This window comes from Pinus tabuliformis, chromosome 8 (assembly GCF_031772625.1).
Source record: "Pinus tabuliformis cultivar Carrire ecotype Pingquan chromosome 8, CPIR1, whole genome shotgun sequence".
NCBI classification, from domain to species: Eukaryota; Viridiplantae; Streptophyta; class Pinopsida; order Pinales; family Pinaceae; genus Pinus; species Pinus tabuliformis.
The window spans coordinates 1,609,296,072-1,609,315,573 of record NC_142294.1 but is presented as its reverse complement, the minus strand read 5'-3'; the positions used below and the strand labels follow the sequence as shown (position 1 = coordinate 1,609,315,573).

General features: G+C 33.7%; 1 long non-coding RNA gene across 1 annotated transcript; it reads right to left on the bottom strand.

The window, feature by feature from the left end:
- Positions 1 to 201: 201 nt before the first annotated feature.
- Positions 202 to 862, bottom strand: LOC149242195 (uncharacterized). Its single transcript, XR_016245700.1, has 2 exons — positions 626 to 862; positions 202 to 526 (listed from the first exon to the last, which is right to left on the bottom strand). It is a non-coding gene; the product is annotated as an uncharacterized LOC149242195 (long non-coding RNA).
- Positions 863 to 19,502: the final 18,640 nt, after the last annotated feature.

The following is a 19,502-nucleotide window of genomic DNA, read 5'->3' as shown; positions in this document are numbered from 1 at the left end:
AAAAGATGGAAATGAATGCAATGATTCATTGTGAAACTTTTGGTTGGGAAAAAAAATGTTGATTTTAGAAAGTATGATAATTGAATCTACAATCTCCCACTGATAATTTTATGTTACAGAGTGAATAAGTGATCTCTCATATAGAATACTTCAATGTAAACACAAAAAAAACAATTTCAATTATGGTAGACAGACTCAAACTAAGAAAACAACCAGAGTCAGAGCTCTCAGATATCCTGGCAGAAGACTATTTGGAGCACATTCCAATAGTGATAGCAACACTCACACCCAGAGTTAGAGGCGCAGAAGCCCCAGGAAAACGAGACAGTTACAATTGTAGGGGAAAGATGTAGCGCATTAGGCGCTTAACAACCGGGAATTGGATGGTGATTAGGGTTTGGACATGGAGGGGGAGGAGAAAGTGGTGGACGCCTCGCAGATTCGGTTATCATTTTTTTCACTTTCATTCCTTCCATCAATACCTTCATCGGCAATCCCCTACCTTCCGCTTCTTCCTTTGATACCTCTGGAAAATTAGTAAAATACAAGTGAAAACCCTAATACAGATTGCAAGAACAGAAGATAAATATAATTTGGCTTGGAAACTCAATACGTTGATTCATACCTGTTGATCGATTCAAATGATTATGGTAAGCAGCAACCATTCGAGCGTCTGTTGTGGCAGGAAAAAAGGCCAATTCCAGGATAGAAAAAAGAGCACAGAAGCATAGAATTTGTGCCAATAAGCTGCGCCCCATGATTAACTTTGAAAGTATTTCTCTTTTCTTCCCCTTCACTCTTGCAAGCATATTCTGCTGATCGCCTATTTATAATTCGGGGTCGAATTCGGGATCTGTTTGATTCAACGCCGTAACTAACACGTTGCTGCAGTGGTAGGCGTCACTGGAATGTCTTTAGTACAAGCTGCCTTACTGGAGGGTCAAGATTACAAGGTCAAAGGTCAAATTCCGAAATCTTTTTAAATCTGCAATCGAGTTGAATTCAACTCTATTAGAGTATAGTTCCGTGAAAAATACGACTATGTATTATTTGCAGCGAAAAGACTTGGAAAATCCTTAACGTCACTGAGTGCACTCACAGATTTTGATTCCTACCCCAGGAGAGTATTGTTCCGTGAAAAATACGACTCTGTATTATTTGCAGCGAAAAGACTTGGAAAATCCTCAACGTCACTGAGTGCACTCACAGATTTTGATTCCTACCCCAGGACCAGGATTATTTACTTATTGATTTTATTATTATTATTGGAAAATTTATTATAATTAAGTAGTTCACTTAATAGTGGGATAATTATTATTAGATATTATTTACAAAAGCATGGTGACTTATCATTGTTATTCAAGGAAAACCATACCAGTTTTGAGTCCATAAGGGGTAGGCTTTCCCTCTTGCCATGCATGTAGGTCTTGGGCTCTTAACCTAGTATGAGAAAACTAACTCTTAGCTAAGCATAAACAATGCTCGGGCATACTCCAAGCCCAATTGATTTAGTTAACCTATATCATAACAATCATATTCATGGGATACTAAAGGACATTTCTAAGTCTCCTTAAATATTAAATATTGATAAAACCCTCACAAATTTTTTTGTTAAACCCTCTAGGGTACATTTATATAATAAAAGTACAGCCAGATTTTTACATTTCCCCTAATTTTACCACATAATTTTAATCAGCAATACTTATAATTCTCCCTTAGCCCACATCTCTTAAGTTAAATTTTCCTAATCCACACAAAATTATATTATTCACATCAAATATTGATACAATATAAATAAAAGAAACTATGTCTCGAGATAGCTAAACTATTTTGGACATACATACAATCTCTTGGTTGAGTGAATATCTCAACCACACACCAATCTAGGATGCTAACTAGTTGGAGAGAATCTCTCAAGCAACTAGGCCTCAATAAACCCCTAAACTCTAGGGACAAACTCCTATACTTAGAAAGAATCACAACTAAAATAAGAATTATATTTTCAAAGTCCCCCCTTAATGACTATTTGTCTAAGTCTCAATCAACAAAGTCTAGTTGTGGTCCTCGTGTTTACAAACATGATAAAAAAAAATATGTTGATGTCCATATAAAGGAACAACCATCTCCTAGAATGCATGAGTAGCAACCGCTGCAACTACCAGTCTACTAGGATGTCATTCATGTACATGGTTCAGTCAATTGTTATATCTGCGAACTTGTACTTGTACCTATATACCCCCCTTAACCATTATCAACCCGGGTTTTCTCGGATTACTTGTAACCATGCAATGATTTTTATTGGCTTACCCTAAACCATGCCTAGAGTTTTGTCGACAGAGAGCCTGAACCCTACCTAGGATTTTTTGGCTAATCCTAAACCATGCTACATGAATCCCTTTCCACTTCCATCTCACACTTGTAGTTTCTGGCTTACCACAAATCTACACTGCAAAGTGGTTTCCGGTTGACCACCAACTTACACTTACAAAGTGGTTTTAAGATTACCACAAACTTCATGGAGGTACACAATGTGCCTTACAAGACTTACAACACAACTTCACGTACATAAAATATTACAAACTTTTGAATGACCACTACAAAACATCATAGAATTGCTTACTAATACATGTATGTGACACATAATATACCATGCTCATGAGTCTATTCCAAAAAATCACACAAACTTTGAATTAATTGTCCATCATCCCCTGATTTTCAATGTCGTTGTTGCACAAAATCAATATTTGTTGTACTTCAACCTTATTATCCACCACAAAGTGTCTTTGGTCTCCTCCTTCTTTTTCTGGTTTAATTGAGGTCTCGGATTCACCTATGATTTGTTAGAGTAGCTAATCCTAACAAAACAACTCCATTGAGTTAGCCATGCTCAATGCAAATGCTTATAATTCCAAAACATTTATAAATACCACTATTAATTTTTTTTTTCTTTGGATTTTGTAATTATAACCATTTCTAGCAAATTGCATTTATACATTGAGTTGGTCAGGCTCAATGCATTTATCTCTCCAAACTCCAAATAAATTCAAAATGTTGAAATAACCCTCACACAATCACAATTAGTTTTTATTTTTATCATCATTAGGTTTGTGTTGTAGCCACGATGGAACATCAAATTATTAAACATTTTGGGAAAATGATCAAACTCAGACTCTCATCCTCCTACTATTCATCGTTTATGGTGTGTAAACTTCAAACCGGATCCACCACCGCGCACAAGCTATCTTCTAAGCTAACACCACGACTCCACCATAAAACACACAACAATTGCAATTTCTAAGAAGATTATTCTTCAGAAAGGAAAGGAAACTAAATGTTAGACATACTCATAAGAAAAAGCTTCATGGATAAAATGGATCAATGCTTCACAAAAGATTCATTTCACACACACGGTGCTACAGAAGACTTCCACAATGGCCACTCTGCTTCAATGCATGCTAGTTCTTAGTTTCATATAATGCAATTTATTCCTTGCAATAGATGGCACTCAACTCACTCATCTCCATACTCTCTCGAGGCTCATATCACCAACATTATCACTTAATCTCTCTCTCTCTCTCTCTCTCTCTCTCATGGCTTGCACATATCTCAAGTCACACAAATTGCCTCAATGTCCATGGGCCACTCTTACAACAGGAAAAACTAGTGCTTCAAACAATCATTATACATTCCCAAAATAAAAAAAAATTACCTTCTCTTCAACATCAATATCAACAACACAATTTCTAGAATTGAACATGTAGTGAAAACCATCATAGATATCTCCTTGTGATTCAAACTAATGACATGGCAATTTCATGTTGCAACTAATAGTAAGAGGGTGCAATGAGGTGTGATGGAAAGTATCACAGAGACAAGAGTAGAGCAGAGGTTGAGAACCCAAAAACAACTAACAACCCATGGAATTATATCCAAGTAGCCACACCACATGCTTCGATGTAACTTATCTATGCCTGAAAGGCAAGGCCACCTTCCTAAGCTCGAGCGAACAAATTCATATATTGGTGAGCTTTAGTGTCTTACGACTCTTGACTCACTTGGCATGAAACAATTTATCAAATCAACACCAGGTTGAACTTCACACCCAACTCGACCATCACAAGCCTGGACGACTCAACAAATCACCAAAACTCTAGGTTGCGTATTAAAAATATGGACACACCAAACACACACCTAGAAGACAATCTATTCTACAAAGAAAACTACACAAGCACACATACTCTCTATTTCCCTCAGTACTCCCATAAGAGAGGGCAAGCTATGCCCATATGGGCTTTGAGACCAAGATAAATTTGCATAATCCACACAAAGTTATATTATTCACATCAAATAATGATACAATATAAGTACAAGAAACCATGTCTCGATAACTAAACTATCTTGGACATACAATCTCTTGGTTGAGTGAATATCTCAACCACACACTAATCTAGGATGCTAACTAATTGGAGACAATCTCTCAACCAACTAGGCTTCAACAAACGCCTAAACACTAGGGACATACTCCTATACTTGGAAAACATCACAACTAAGACAAGTAGGAATTATATTTTCCAAGTTCCTTCATTACCTACAATATATTAATTATACTTTTTACAATGTGGTAACATATTGGTTAGCAAGATAAATCCCTATAAGTGTCACCATACTTTCTTTTATCAAAAGAGGTTTGAACACTTTTGCCCCCAATATGAAGTGACCCTGAGACTTGTTTTCAAATATGTAGTTATTATTCCTAATATTTTCATGGTAAATGAAACTTGACTCTACTAATAATCACACTAAATGTAGTAGAATAATTCAAAATCTGCACACAAAAAAAAAAAGGGTTTTATATGAAATGTTGGAGATACTAACTTTAATTTACCTTGTGCCTGATATTTTCTATTCCTAATCATAGAGGAACTATTATGGGAATACTTGTTAAGCTCATGTTTTTTTAAGAGTTGGGGAAGAGGGGCATTGTCTGCGTTGTCCGTGTTTAGAGCCTCTAACATCCTGTCAATCTTGTGAGCTGTCCGTATTTAACATGTAAAGATCACCATCTACCATGGGATAAATATGTACAAAGTATGTAATTTGATGGGAAAATTTCCTATAATGGCTTATTTGTTTTTCAAATATTGTTCAAAAATATGCAAAACCATCAAATAGCCTTCCTTGAAATTGTGAAGACAAGTCGAGAGGTGTGAAAACAGTCAAATTTGATGAGTAGGTATGTTTCAAAATTCCAACCCATATGACTAAATTGATACCTCATGGCTATGTTCCAATAAGTTATTGAATAATTTTTCTCATCTTTATTACCCACCCACTCAATCATCCAATTTCAGGTGCACTTGAAGACCACTGATAAAACTTTTATCTAATTTTTTCCCTCTCATGGTAAATTGCCACCCACCATTACGGTGATACATGAAAATCAACAATAAGAATCTTCTCTAATGTTAATAGTAATCTTGAGTTTACTTAGATGGTTACATAGGTGATTACTTGTTTCTAGTTATTGAGTGACTTGTGATGGTTAGTCAATTTGTAGATTTGTAACTATCAAACACAAGTATATATTGCTTTTTTTAGTGTGAATTTGGTATAATAATTTGTGTTTCTCTATCCATATTTTCATGTTATTAGAGTCTTCCTAGTTGAGGGAATCAACAGGCTCCGCAACTACGAGCGGTACGAGTAGCCACAATTTCGAATTGCAATGAAAGCTTAAGTGAAAACCAAACTCAACAATTTGTTGCAAAAATGCGTGGTTGGATGATGAAAGAGGTTTGATGATGCAGAGAGGTTACATGAAGTGCTTTTTGTCACGTACTACTTGACGTAGAGAGAAGAGCCCCGACAAGAGGCTTAAGTTGTCTGGATTTGCTACTGCTCATTTCCACTTACAACATTTTGACACATGTAGATTGGAAACTGCTGAGAAAACCCTGCAATGCCCAACAAAACGTTTTGGGCCACTTCATTACAAACCTAGATCATTTTATCAGCCCCAGATTTTCATTGAGTAAACAATCAAAGATTTTCAAATGTTTTTGGGTATATTCGGTAATTGTATCTCCCTCTCATGCAATTCATGCCTGGATTGATCCTGACCCTATTGTGGTTTGGCCATTCAATTGAAGTTGATCGAGATCTCTGCCCCCATTTTTTATTGAGCGTTTTCTTTTTTTATCAGAGAATTATTATATATTTTTCTTCGCTTCTTTTATTGAATTTTTAGTTGAAGAATGACGTCTTCAAGTCAATTTTCAATTCCAGCACCAATGTTTAGTGGAACCAATTATGAATTTTGGAGTTTAAAAATGCAAGCTTGTTTGCAAGGTCTAGGTTGTTGGGATTATGTTGAATCAGGGTTCATAGAACCTGATTCTATGTTTACTGCTCAAAGAAAATAATTAGAGGAACACAAACAAAAAGAAGGGAAAGTTAAACCTTGCATTTTTAATTTTTCAAATGATTTTGTTTTTCCTAAAATCACTATTGCAAAGACTACTAAAGAAATTTGGGATATTCTTAAAACGACTTATCAAGGTAATGAAAAGGTGAAATTTGTGAAATTACAAACCCTTAGAACTCAGTTTGAAACCCTCAAGATGAATGAATAAAGAGCTATTGATCAATTTATGAGTATAGTTATCGGTGTTTTAAATCAATTTCGAATTAATGATGAAAAGTGAGAAGATCAAAGGGTTGTTTAAAAAGATCTGAGAATTTTGTCAATGGATTTGAAAGGATAGTGACTGCTATTCTTGAGCCCAAGGATTTAATAAAATTTCTATGGAAGAATTAGCCAGTTACTTATGATCTCATGAAGAAAGAATTAATTTAGATGTTGGTACTTTAGAACATGCTTTCAAGTCTAAATTTTCCATGGACTGAGGCAAAGGTAGAGGTTTTCGTGGCAAGAAGGGAAATTGTAGAGGGAAATCTCAAACATAGGATAAACCATGGGTAGCACAATCAAAACAACTTCAATTCAAACGTGGTTGTAAGTGGACAAACAAGTCAAACATTCAATGTCACTATTGTAAAAAGTATGGCCATTATAAATCTAAATGTTGAAAGTTGTAATATGTTTTAAGTAGAAATAAAGCTAATGTTTCTAACATTGAATGTGAAACATCTGATGCTTTATTTCTTTCATGTCAAGTCATTAAGAAAGTACCTAACAAGAATATCTAGTTGGTTGATAGCGGGTGTAGTAATCATATGACTGGTCACAATGATTTGTTTTCTTATCTTGATACATCTTTCACTTCTATTATTGGTTTGGGTGATGATCATCAAGTCAAAGCTTCAGGAAAAGGTGTTGTGCCAGTACTAACCAAGAAAAATGTGGTGAAGAATATTCATGATGTTTACTATGTACCCAATTTCAAGCATAATTTGTTGAGTGTTGGTCAGTTAGATGCACATGGCTATGATGTTAAGTTTCACAACACTACTTGCACAATTTTTGATCAAAATAAAACTCTGGTTGCAAAGATTCCTATGACAAAGAATATGTTGTATCAATTAGAAATGAGAAGTGGGAAGTTGTATGCACATAATGTTTCAACAACAAATGAAATTGAGTTGTGGCATTTGCGATATGGTCATTTACCTCTTAAAAGTATGAATTTGTTGCAAAGACAATTTATGGTAAAAGGTTTTCCTACTTTGTTTGAACAAATATCTCCTTGTACAAGTTGTGTAATGGGAAAAGATAAGAGAGATAGTTTTTCATCAGCTTCTTATAGAGCCAAAGAACAATTAGATTTAGTTCATACAAATTTGTGTGGTCCTATGCAAACACAATCAGTTGGTAGAAGTTTCTATTTTCTAACATTTATTGATGACTTTAGCAGGAAAGATTGGTTTATTTTATCAAATAAAAATATGAGACTTTTGCTAAGTTCAAGGAGTTCAAGGTTGAAGCTAAGAAACAAAGTGGAAAGTTTGTCAAAGTTTTGAGATCAGATGGAGGAGGTGAGTATGATTCTAAAGATTTTTTTATTTTTATTTTTTTATTTTATTTTATTTTATTTTTTTTTTAATTTTCGTAAACATAATGGAATTAAAAAACAGAGACCCACCATATATACTCCACAACAGAACAAAGTGGTAAAAATAAAGAATTAGAATATCATGAACATGGATAGAAGTTTTCTTATAGCAAGAAATTTGTTTAAATATTTTTGGGCTGAAGCAGTTGCATGTTTTGTATACATACTAAATAGATCACCAACTTCTAGTGTTCAAGGTAAGGTACATAAAGAAGCATGGAGTGGAAAAAAGGTAACTGTTTCACATTTTCAAGTTTTTGGTTGTATTTTTTTCGCTCATGTTCCAGAAAAACTATGAAACTTGATGATAGGAGTGAGAAGTACATTTTTATAGGATATAGTGAACAATCTAAAGCATATAGATTGTATAATCCTATTACTAAGAAGTTTGTCATAAGTAGAGATGTTAAGTTTATGGAAAGAAAATCATGGAATGAAATGGAAAATGGTACTTGTCATAATCCTTTTGTTGTATTAGATGAACATCAAGCACCTACAACAAGTATTCCAAGATTGTAGGTTCAAGACAAAACAAGTTCATTATCTAATAATGATTCTGATTATGATAAAAATAAAAGAATGATAAGTTTGAGTGATATTTATGCACAAGATGATAATATATCACATTTTTATTTTTTCTCATTTCAACCTACTTGTTTTGAAGAAGATAAAAAAAACAGGAACATGTAGATGCAATAAATAATGAAATTGATGCTATTGAAATAAACAATCTTGGGATTTGGTTGATCTACCAACAAATAAAAATTTCATAAGTGTTAAATGGGTTTATAAAACAAAGTTGTATGAGAAAGGTGAGATTGATAAACATAAAGGAAGGCTAGTTTCCAAAAGTGTTTCACAACAACCTAGCATAGATTATGGTGAAATTTTTTCATGTGTACAAATAATAGATATTGTTCAATTTGTATTGGCTATTTCAGCACAAAACAAGTGGCCTATTTATGAAATGGATGTAAATTATGTATTCTTGAACAAAGTGTTAAATGAAGAAGTGTATGTGGGTCATCCACCTAGATTCAAAATGAAATGACAAGAACATAAAGTGTACAAGTTGAAGAAAGCATTGTATGGCTTGAAGCAAGCTCCAAGAGCTTGGTATAGTAGAATTGATCATTACTTGTTGAATGATGGTTTCAGAAGGAGCGACCATGAACCAACTTTGTATATCAAGGAAGATCATCAAGGTAATATCCTTATATTATGTATTTATGTTGATGACATGATCTATACAGGGAATATGCAGTTAGATGAATTTAAAGTAACAATGAAAAATGAATTTGAAATGACAGATCTTGGATTAATGAAATATTTCTTAGGCATTGAAGTGGAACAATCAAATAATGGTATCTTTATCAGTCAACAAAAGTATGCTACTGATGTTTTGAAAAAGTTTAAGATGGACAAGAGTAAACTAGTAGATACTCCTATTGAATTTGGTACAAAGTTAAGCAAAGATGATGTGGGTATTGTTGTTAATTCCACTTTGTATAAGCAACTTGTTTGTAGTCTTATGTATCTTACTGCTACTAGACCTGATATAGCATATGCAACAAGTTCTATTTCCAGGTTTATGGAATCTCCTAAGGATTGTCATTGGAAAGTTGGAAAAAGAGTTTTAAGGTACATTATAGGTACAACCACTTATGGTTTGTGGTACACAACTTCAATGGACAATAAGATCATAAGTTATACAAACAATGATTTTGTAGGTTGTATTGATGACAAGAAGAGCACTTCTGGATATGATTTTCTATTTGGCAAGAATTTGATTTCATGGACATCCAAAAAGAAACCCATAGTTTCCTTATCTTCTATAGAAGTCGAGTACGTAGCAAAAAATACATAAGCATTTGAATTAGTATGGTTGAAAAGACTTCTGTTAGAATTTGGATATACAGAAAAGGAGCCTACTTCAATCTTCTGTGATAATACTTCCACTATTTCCTTGTCAAAGAATAATGTGTTTCATAAAAAAAAGAAAGCATATTGATACTCGATTCCAATTCATTCATGAACTTGTTAAAAATGGTGATGTAACTCTCAAATTTTGTGATTCCAAGGAACAATTAGCAGATATCTTCACCAAACCTTTGGGAAGAGTCAATTTTGAATTTTAGCGTCAAAATTTAGGCATTAAAATAATGTAACCCTCAATATTAAGGGGTGATGTTAAGAATAATCTTGAATTTAGTTAGATGGTTACATAGGTGATTAGTTGTGATGGTTAGTTGGTTCGTAGATTTGTAACTTTAAAAGACAAGTATATATCACTTTATAATAAAGCATTTTGGTATGAGTTTGGTATCATAATTAGTGTCTTTGTTTCCCTGTCCGTATGTTTCATCTAACAGAATGATCTCCAGAAGTACAACATTAATCAAGATGGATGAGAAAATAGAGTTTCTTAGTATTAAGAGAAAGAATCACATTAGCAAATAGAGAAATCTTCTCATTCACTAATTTTCTAGAAAAGAGATGGAACCCACATAAGTTAAATATTTCTCTCCATTTGAAGATTGAATAAATCAGACTATGACTTTTAAACAATGATGTTAAAAACCTACTTTTCCAAAAATAAGAAGAAAAGAATACCACATTTCCATAAAGTATTGATTAATCAATAAACACTAAATTAATCGCAAAGTATTGTTTAATGAAATAGCACTCTCAGAAAGTCTATGGAGATCTTAGCGTTGAGTAATTTTCAAAAAATGAGAGCGCACTCACGAAAATTAAATCTTACCGTATGTTTGAAGTTTGAATTAAAAGAGATTGACTTTGAAACAATGATGCTAAATACTGATTTTTTCCGTAAACTAAGAAAAATAATGGGTTGCACTTCCCTATTGGAAAAAAGACCTCACTAACATCAAATTAAGCACAAGGAATGCTATCTGTCTCTGACTAAACAGGACACTCTCTCTTTCTAATATTAAAGTCAATATTACTTAAATGTGAAATCTTAATCATTGTCAGAAATATTTTCAAGATATTTTGGTTGCGTAACTTTCGAAAAAAGAGACTTTGGTAACTTGGGTAAGATTTTTAATTTTTTTTGTTAAAAAACTATTAAAAGTCAAAGTCACAAAAACACTTTCTGTTAAAAGAGAATCTTCAACAATCTAGGAAGGATGTATTAGTGATGATATATGGACGATCAATGAGTCTTGGTTTTATAAATTTTTAGTGTGTCGTTGCAATGGTCTGAGAAAAATTACAGTGCATGTATTGGAATCACTAATGAGCTCGACTAGTAAATACTAGAGTTTAGGATTTAAGTAGTTGTGTTCGGGATTAAAATTTCAACTATGGTGTTTTCACTAATGAAACTTACTCGTTCTGTCCAATTTGCAGTGGGTGAATTCAAAGCTAACGATCGACAGTCGGTGGATTCAAAACTCCATCCACTGGTTAGTACTTCCTCTTGAATAATTCTCTAAAATTTCTCTATCCCTTGAGCAATAAACATTTCCTTGAGGGGATTCAAGATAATTTAGAATGAGATTTGAATGATTTAGAACAAAACATGCAAGACATATCGAAAATCCTTTCCATTGATGTATGAGTTTGTCTTCACACTTTGCATTACAATTTTATTATCAAACTTGCTCTAATCTGCTCCACAAGGTGGCTTCAAACTTGTCTAAAGCCTTGGTTATTTATATGTTAATGTTATGCTTTTAAAATAACTACATTAAAGAAGAATATCATAGAAAAAACCACGAGGTTAAAATCCAAATCTTTACACAAGGTTAGATCTATCTTATCTCTAAATCTATCAAGCGCGGAGATGGATCAAATTTCTTTTCACTCTAAGAGAGGTTTTCATATCAACAAATTTCATCTTTCTCACGGCTTGGTAGATTTAAAGGAAAAATAGATTTAAGTTGTGTTAATTATTAATTATAATTAATTATATTTTTTAAATTTAAATTTAAAATTTATTTATAAAGAGAGTTTTCACATAAATCGCATTGAAATATTTTTGGTTGATGTGTTTCAAACCACTTCATGTATTTTGGCAGAGTAAAAATGTTTTAATTAATAACAAAAATTATTAATTATTTTATTTTTTAAAATCTAGAGAAAATTAAAAAGGATAAAATATCCAAAAAGAAAAGATCCCAAGTGAAAGTTCCAAATATATCACGAAGTAACATAAATATTACGACGAAGCATGAAGGATCACTTGGTGACATGAATCATCACTTGGTTTGCTGTTGATATTATAACCCATCATGAAGGAGATGTGTTGATATTATAACCCATCATGAAGGAGATGTGGTAATGTGGTAAAAATATTTCATTTTTAATCTTAGCCATAAATAATTTTTTATGTCCATGTGAAGTAACATAATTTTAAATCAACTTTAGAAAAAGATAAAGTAATGAAGAGTGAAAAAATTATTTTTTCACTTTGAAGTGTGAGGGAGATTACAATTCTTACACCTTTTAAAAGTATTTCAGTACAAGACTTAAATGTAAAAAATAAAGTAATAAATTCAATTATTTCCTAACAAAAATAATATTAAATTAATATACATGTCATTATTTTTATAGGGTAACACCAATGAATATTTGAACACTCAAAGAGTGTCTTCTAGTGCACCCATTCACCATCAATCCAAGGCTCTGTAAGCTAATATATTTCACTTAAATAATAATAAACCAATATGTAGTGTTAAGTAATATTGATGTGTATTTAAAATATATAAATAATAATAATATAAAAACATTTTAATGTGTATGATGTGGTTTATAAATAAACTATAATTTTAGGTCAATTTTGTCTTGAATCTTGCAATTCCAAGTTAAAGCTATATAGTCTACACAATCTACTTACCCAAAGTTAATGTTGAAGGAGATGAATCAATTTATGGATTCAAAAATGTAATTTAAAAAATGAACATCCACTAAGACAAATATGGTCTATCAGACTTTAATAAAGTAAGAGATTAATTGAGATTCTTTAAAATTTTATTTCTATGATTAAAAAGAAAGGAGAGAAGCATACCTAGATCACCATAGTTACAAGTCAAGAGGGTTGGTGGTGTGCTAAAGACATTGAAAATTACAATGAATATGAGTAATATTTGAACAATCCAAGAGAAAGTGATTTTCATCTTCAACCCTCTTAGTATTGCAAAGGTGACAAACTCTTTTGTCCGAAGGTGTCTTGGGGATACACCAATGCCTAGTTTCACTTTGGAGCGCATGAGAATTATTGCTAATCTTGGCAATGTTCATTTTATTCTTAACACTTGTCAAGGCAAAAAGATAATTATGGTTTTCGAGATTGGGTTGATCACCTCCTTATAATACCTTAGCTTCATTTTTCCATCTAACTTCTTATCATCCCACAACTTATCCATAAATTTGGAAGTAATAATATTATTAATATTGTGCATATTTCCCAAGATGATCTCCTCCTTGACCCCCCAATGGTCTAGCCAAGACTAGGCATGCTTATACCACCCTTGCTTCAGTCATAGGTGGGGGTTTGACTTGATTTAGAAGAAATTTTAGGATACCTCTTGGCTTCCATGTTGTATATATTCTTCTTATACATCAGATACCTTATCATAGTTATGCTTTCAAAGGGGAAAATGATAACTTCAATCAAGAGGATAGGGTAGGGAGTATTTCCTTTAATCTTGAGGTTGTAGGTTATAAATTTGGTTTGGATCAACTCAATATTCCTCCATGATTCTCTAGATGTACTGGAACCCCTAACCTCACATTTGTATAAGTTAAAAGGGGTGACAAGAGTCTCAAAGAGGAGCTTTTTTTACTCCATTCCCAAAGATTTGTCGGCTTACAATTGTTTTCAATACCATAATAAGCTTTCCATCCTCCAATTATCCTTTTCTCAATGTTGTAATTCCAAATGAGTTGATGATGAATGTCCATTCCCAAATAGTTGTATGAATAAAATTTATCCAAGTATTTATATTATCATAAATGAAATTATTATAGCCAATATTTTTGGATTTAATTATCATGACTTTAGTCTTATCGGTATTGACAACCATACCCATCTTGGAGCAGTAATATTGAAGGATTGTGAGCTGCTTGTTGAGACCATCAAAGGTCCTGGCTAAAAGAACAATATTCCAGCATAAAGGAGAAGAATAAAGACCATACCAATGAGTTTGGAGCCATCAAATCCTAGAGATTATAGACACTCTTTTAGCTTATCAATGTAAATGCTAAAACGGGTAGGGGATAAGGGACTTCCTTGCTTAACTCTGATATTGCATGTAATTTCTTATGACTAACCCTTACTAGTCATGGCTTGGAAATAACATTCTTGTATAGCCTAGTCACAACAACCCTCAGCTCGGAAGGAATGATTATCTCTTCTAGTCTCTTACATAGCTTATCCCAAGGAATGATGTTGAACAATTTTCTAAAGTCAATAAAACAACAAAAGATAACAATTTTTTTATTACGACATTATTTTGCAATGATCCTAAGAGTAAGAAGATGGTTTATAGTTGAGTGGTGTCTTCTAAATACAACTTGTCCTTTAGCTCTTTTACCTTGGATTTCAAGCCAAAGGCTAATCATATTTTCCAAAATGAGCCCATACAACTTGGATAAAATGTGGCTAATCATAATGGTCATGTAGTTAGAGGGAATATTTTTATCCCGAATTTTAAATATAGACACAATAAGGCTTTGTGTCCAGGGCTCACAAAAGCCTTTTTTGAAGAGTTTGTGTATATGAGGGATGATGATAGACCTTCCCATTTTGAGAATTTCAGCTTGGTAGCCTTAAATATCCCTAGCTTTCCCATTAGTGAGTTGCTTAATCCTGAACTCAACGTCTTTAAAAGATAAGGTATCCTCCTCTATAGGATTATACAAGATGGTGCCCATTGAATTAGGGGAATCATAAATAATCTTAAGATATATATCCTATTTCTTTTAGGGGATCAAATTATTTTATTTCATTCTATGAACAATAATTTTCCTCCAAAAATTTCTAGGATTAAATTTAAAAGGGTGAAGACGATGCTCACACCTTCTATTTTTATAGGACATTTTCTTTCTTTTATCATATCAAGGGTTATAAGTTCTATTATTTTTATAACACACCTCAATAGAGAACTTGTTAATGGTAGTAGAAAGGATTGTAGTAAAATTGTGTTAGATGTGATCAAGGTTGTCATTATTCGTTATGTAATCTAAATCCCTATTTAACTCATTTTAAAAGAGATTCATTGCACTTTTATCAAAAAGAATGTGCCTTTGACTCTCACAATTCTCTTGCATGTGGCTGGTGTGAATGTCAAGATTTAGAGTTAAGGTTAGATGTCTATGGTTAGAGTTAGACTCATCGTTGTTTATGAGGTCAAAATTTACAATACGATTGAGAAAATGGATCTTAGAGATTGCATAATCCACGACACTGCAACAAAGACCATGAATATAAGTAATCTGGCTAGAGGTTGAGCACCTATAAATTCCATTACAAATTATTAGGTCTTGGAAACTAAAAACCTTCATTATCTTGGTACCAAATAAGTTTTCAGTTATGACTTCAAAAATTCCCTTGAATCTATTTTCAATTAAATCTTGTTTTTATTGTTTATTATGTATATTGTATGTTTTAAAAATATTTTAGAATTTAATGAAAAGAAAAAAATTTAAATAATTGACTTTAATTTTATGCATCAAATTCAAATAAAAATTTGGGAGTGGGAGATTTCAATCAAACTTAAATGCTTTGTTTGGCTCACTGTCCATAATAGGATTTTGACCTAGGATAATCTCCTCAAAATGGGATTCCAAGGCCTAGGGTGATGTGCCATATGCAATGATATCTATAAAGACGTTCAACAACTTTTTCTCCATTGCCCATTTGCAAATTCTACATGGATTGGTGTTATGAAATTTCTCAAGATCAAGCTAACTAGAACTAGACATACATGGAGGATTGTCTAACACACTAGTTCATGGATAATAAAAAATTTCATGCTCTTCCTTTCTATATACTATGGGGTATTTGGAGGACAAGGAATGAGATGATTTTCAAGCAAATAGTTCCCAACATTAGAAGTACATGCGCTAAGATAGCCACATATTATGGAGACTGGGCCACATAAGGAGATGCCAAACAAAACAAATTGTCAGATCAAGGTGATTTGGGAAAAAAATCCAGTGGGACTATTCGATGGTACTTCTTCTCTCATGGCATGCAACAATAGAGATTCTACTGTATTGAGGTTTGATATACACTTCCATCTTATTTGGTACAATGGTGAAGGTACTAACGATAGAGCAGAACTATTAGCTCTATGGGCGTTTTATATTGTGCCAAGTGGCTTGAGATAGAAGAAATTGATGTTTTTAGGGATTCCAAAGTGATAATAGAATGGGATAATGAGGAGATCCTCCTTTGAATCATCATCACTCATATACTAGATACGATGCATCAAGCTGTTTATTAGTACCTTCAAGAGAAACTCTTTCACACGTTTATAATGAACATAATTTTATTGTAGATGGGCTCTCTAAAGAAGGTTGTAGTGGAGATCTTGACAAGATTAAATATTCAACATTTGTAGAGGGGATCCTTTAACATTGAGAGGTCATCACACTATGATGAGTGCATTTTGTCATTTTATATCACATTGTCAAATTTTAGACTGGTCACATAGTTTATATGTTTATACAATTTTGATTGTTTGCTAGACTGATGAAGAAACATGTTAGACTATAGATGCCTAAATGTTTTTTCTCACTAGACATGAGATAGCTCTGCTATATGATAGAGTATGCCATAGGGAAATAGAAACAATTTTATATTTTTTGGTCCTGTAGCGGATCTAATATTTAATGTGGATGGAAAAAATCTATGTACAAGGAACTACTTATTAATGAATATTATTCTATTTATTTTCTTCTGTGAAAAAAAAAAAGCTTAGTAGACACTACTCACCAATTGCATTTTTTTATTATAAAGATAAATGAAAATGTTCATAATTAAATTGATATACAAAGCTGCCAGTATTGCTAATGTAATAAGGACAACCATGGAATTGGTGGTCAATGAAGAATTTGATGAGTGAATTCATCAAACATGTGAAAGAAAACAAAACTGTGATAATTGAACATTGTTGAAGTGTTTGAATGAAAAAAGATGGAAAACGAAGGAGAACCATGATATTTTCAATTCTGTGACTTATGTATTACATACACGAATGAAACAAGATATTATGGGCATCAAACCCCTTGCAAGGGATGGTTGTCTCCCTTCACATCCTTTGATTTGATTTTTTGGGGATTGTTGTCTCCTTTCACGTCTTTTGAGTGTTAGTGCTTCTTAGGGTGGTGACTTGTGGCTATTGCACTTGTCCCAACCTGAGCTTTTCTAGTCTATCCCATCTCTACAACAACTTCACACACCTTCTCATGGTCAATAGCCTACGTTGGTGTGGGATACATCTCAATTCTAATATGATCATTGGTGATTTTTCATTTCTGATCCTTTTTAGTCAGTTTGAGATGTTTTGGAGCCCGATAATTGTCATTAATTAATTTTGACGGCTCTCTTTGATGGATATTTTAAACTAGGTGGGATATTTTTGTTATAGATGATTTCCTCACAAAGATGGTTTAAGTATAATTTACTCAGTGGCCTGAACTATTATGGAAGTGATCACCTAACATGTGGATTCGAGGTGGATTTTCATATACATATTGACAACTCCAACAATAATTTTTTTTCACTGTGGGGCCACTCTATATTCAATGGGTGGCTAAGATAACAACTACTCTTTGTTTTTTCCCATTGGTTCCATTTTGATGGCTGATTTAAAACTACAAGGGCTCTCCTTTCCAGACATGGAAGCTCCTATTCATTCCACTATCGAGGCAAAGAGGAAACACACGCATCATTCAAAGGCCACTTTCTCCTAACGGGTCACACAACTAAACCCTTGGGATTGCTTAGTTACTTCTCATCCATGTGATATATCCAATGCAAGTTTTGAGGCAAATATTGGTAGAAAACATAATACTTGACACCTACAGAATCCAAAATCCATCAAAGTGTCAAAGGAATTGTAGAAGTAGGTGTTTGGCAAAGACAACTACTAGGAACGCGTGATTGGAATGAAAAAAATGACTTTGATAGGTCAGTGGTAATTTGCAACTATGGAAGACCAAAGATGCTATATTGGGTAAACAGAACTTGGATGTCACTTCTCACATACTACCCTATGATTAACGCTTTTATGAATGGGTGGTATGGTATACACTTTCTATAAATGAGGACACTACTCAAATTTTTCATATCCCCTGGGCGATGGGGAGGAGTTTCCTCACTCTCAACCAATGGTTTGTGGGCTTTAATCCAGTTACAAACACCCCTCGTAGGTGACTAGTTTGGGCTAAACTCCCAGAACTTCCACTTGAGCTATGGTCTTGCAAGGTACTAGAGGTTATCGAAAATTCCATTGAGACGGTCTTATATCTCGACAAGGCCTCTCTCCTTGCCATGGACAAATGAATTTCTTGTATTGTCATCAAGATCAACTTTTTGGGGGTTTGATGACTGAATTGGACCTATTGTGGTGATCTACTTCATACCAACAACACCTAGAATACTAAGGGATACCCTTTGAGTTCTTGGCGTGCCACCAAATAGGTCATGTCCTCTCCAAATGTCCTCTTCGCTTTCACAATTGATAGGTTCAGAATAGAATGGGATTCAAGAAGTGTTTGGAATGTTCTCCCTTGAGTTGATATCAATCAACTGGAACTCACCTTGTTGTACCTGACCCCTCAGGTATCTCTGTCTCCTCTCCATCCTTGTACCCAGTCCACATTTCCACAATTTGTAAACATGGCTTTGTGACGTCTTCCTGGACCTTAAAAAAGGGGGGGGGGGTTGTTGCCAGATTCCCCCTAGATGCTAAAATATCTACATTGGCTCGGGCCATCAAAATTTCTCCACCGTGTTTCAACCCTTGTCTCATCTGGAGGTGGAGCTATGACCTGACATGGACCTCCCACACCCTTCGAATGTAACATCAGATTCATGCCCTCTTCCACTTTCCCCTCTTGACGTTCAACAAGATCCCCTCTATCCTCCACATTCTCCCTAGCTGCCCCCTCCCCTACCACCTCCATTGGAAGTGACATACAATTCTTGATCAAGAACCCCAATATTGACCTGCTTCTTCTTACCATTCACAAGGAGAAGGAACCCCCCACAATATTCCACTTTAGCCCCAATTCGGCCATGAACATCAGCATTTGAAGAAAGGAAAAAGGTCATGGTCGTTCCAAAAAAAGCCCATCTTCCAATACCTCCAAATTTTATGTTCCTATACTATTAGTGTAACCCCTTATTGTTATTAGTGCAACCCCCTTATTGTATTATTGTGCCCATATAGT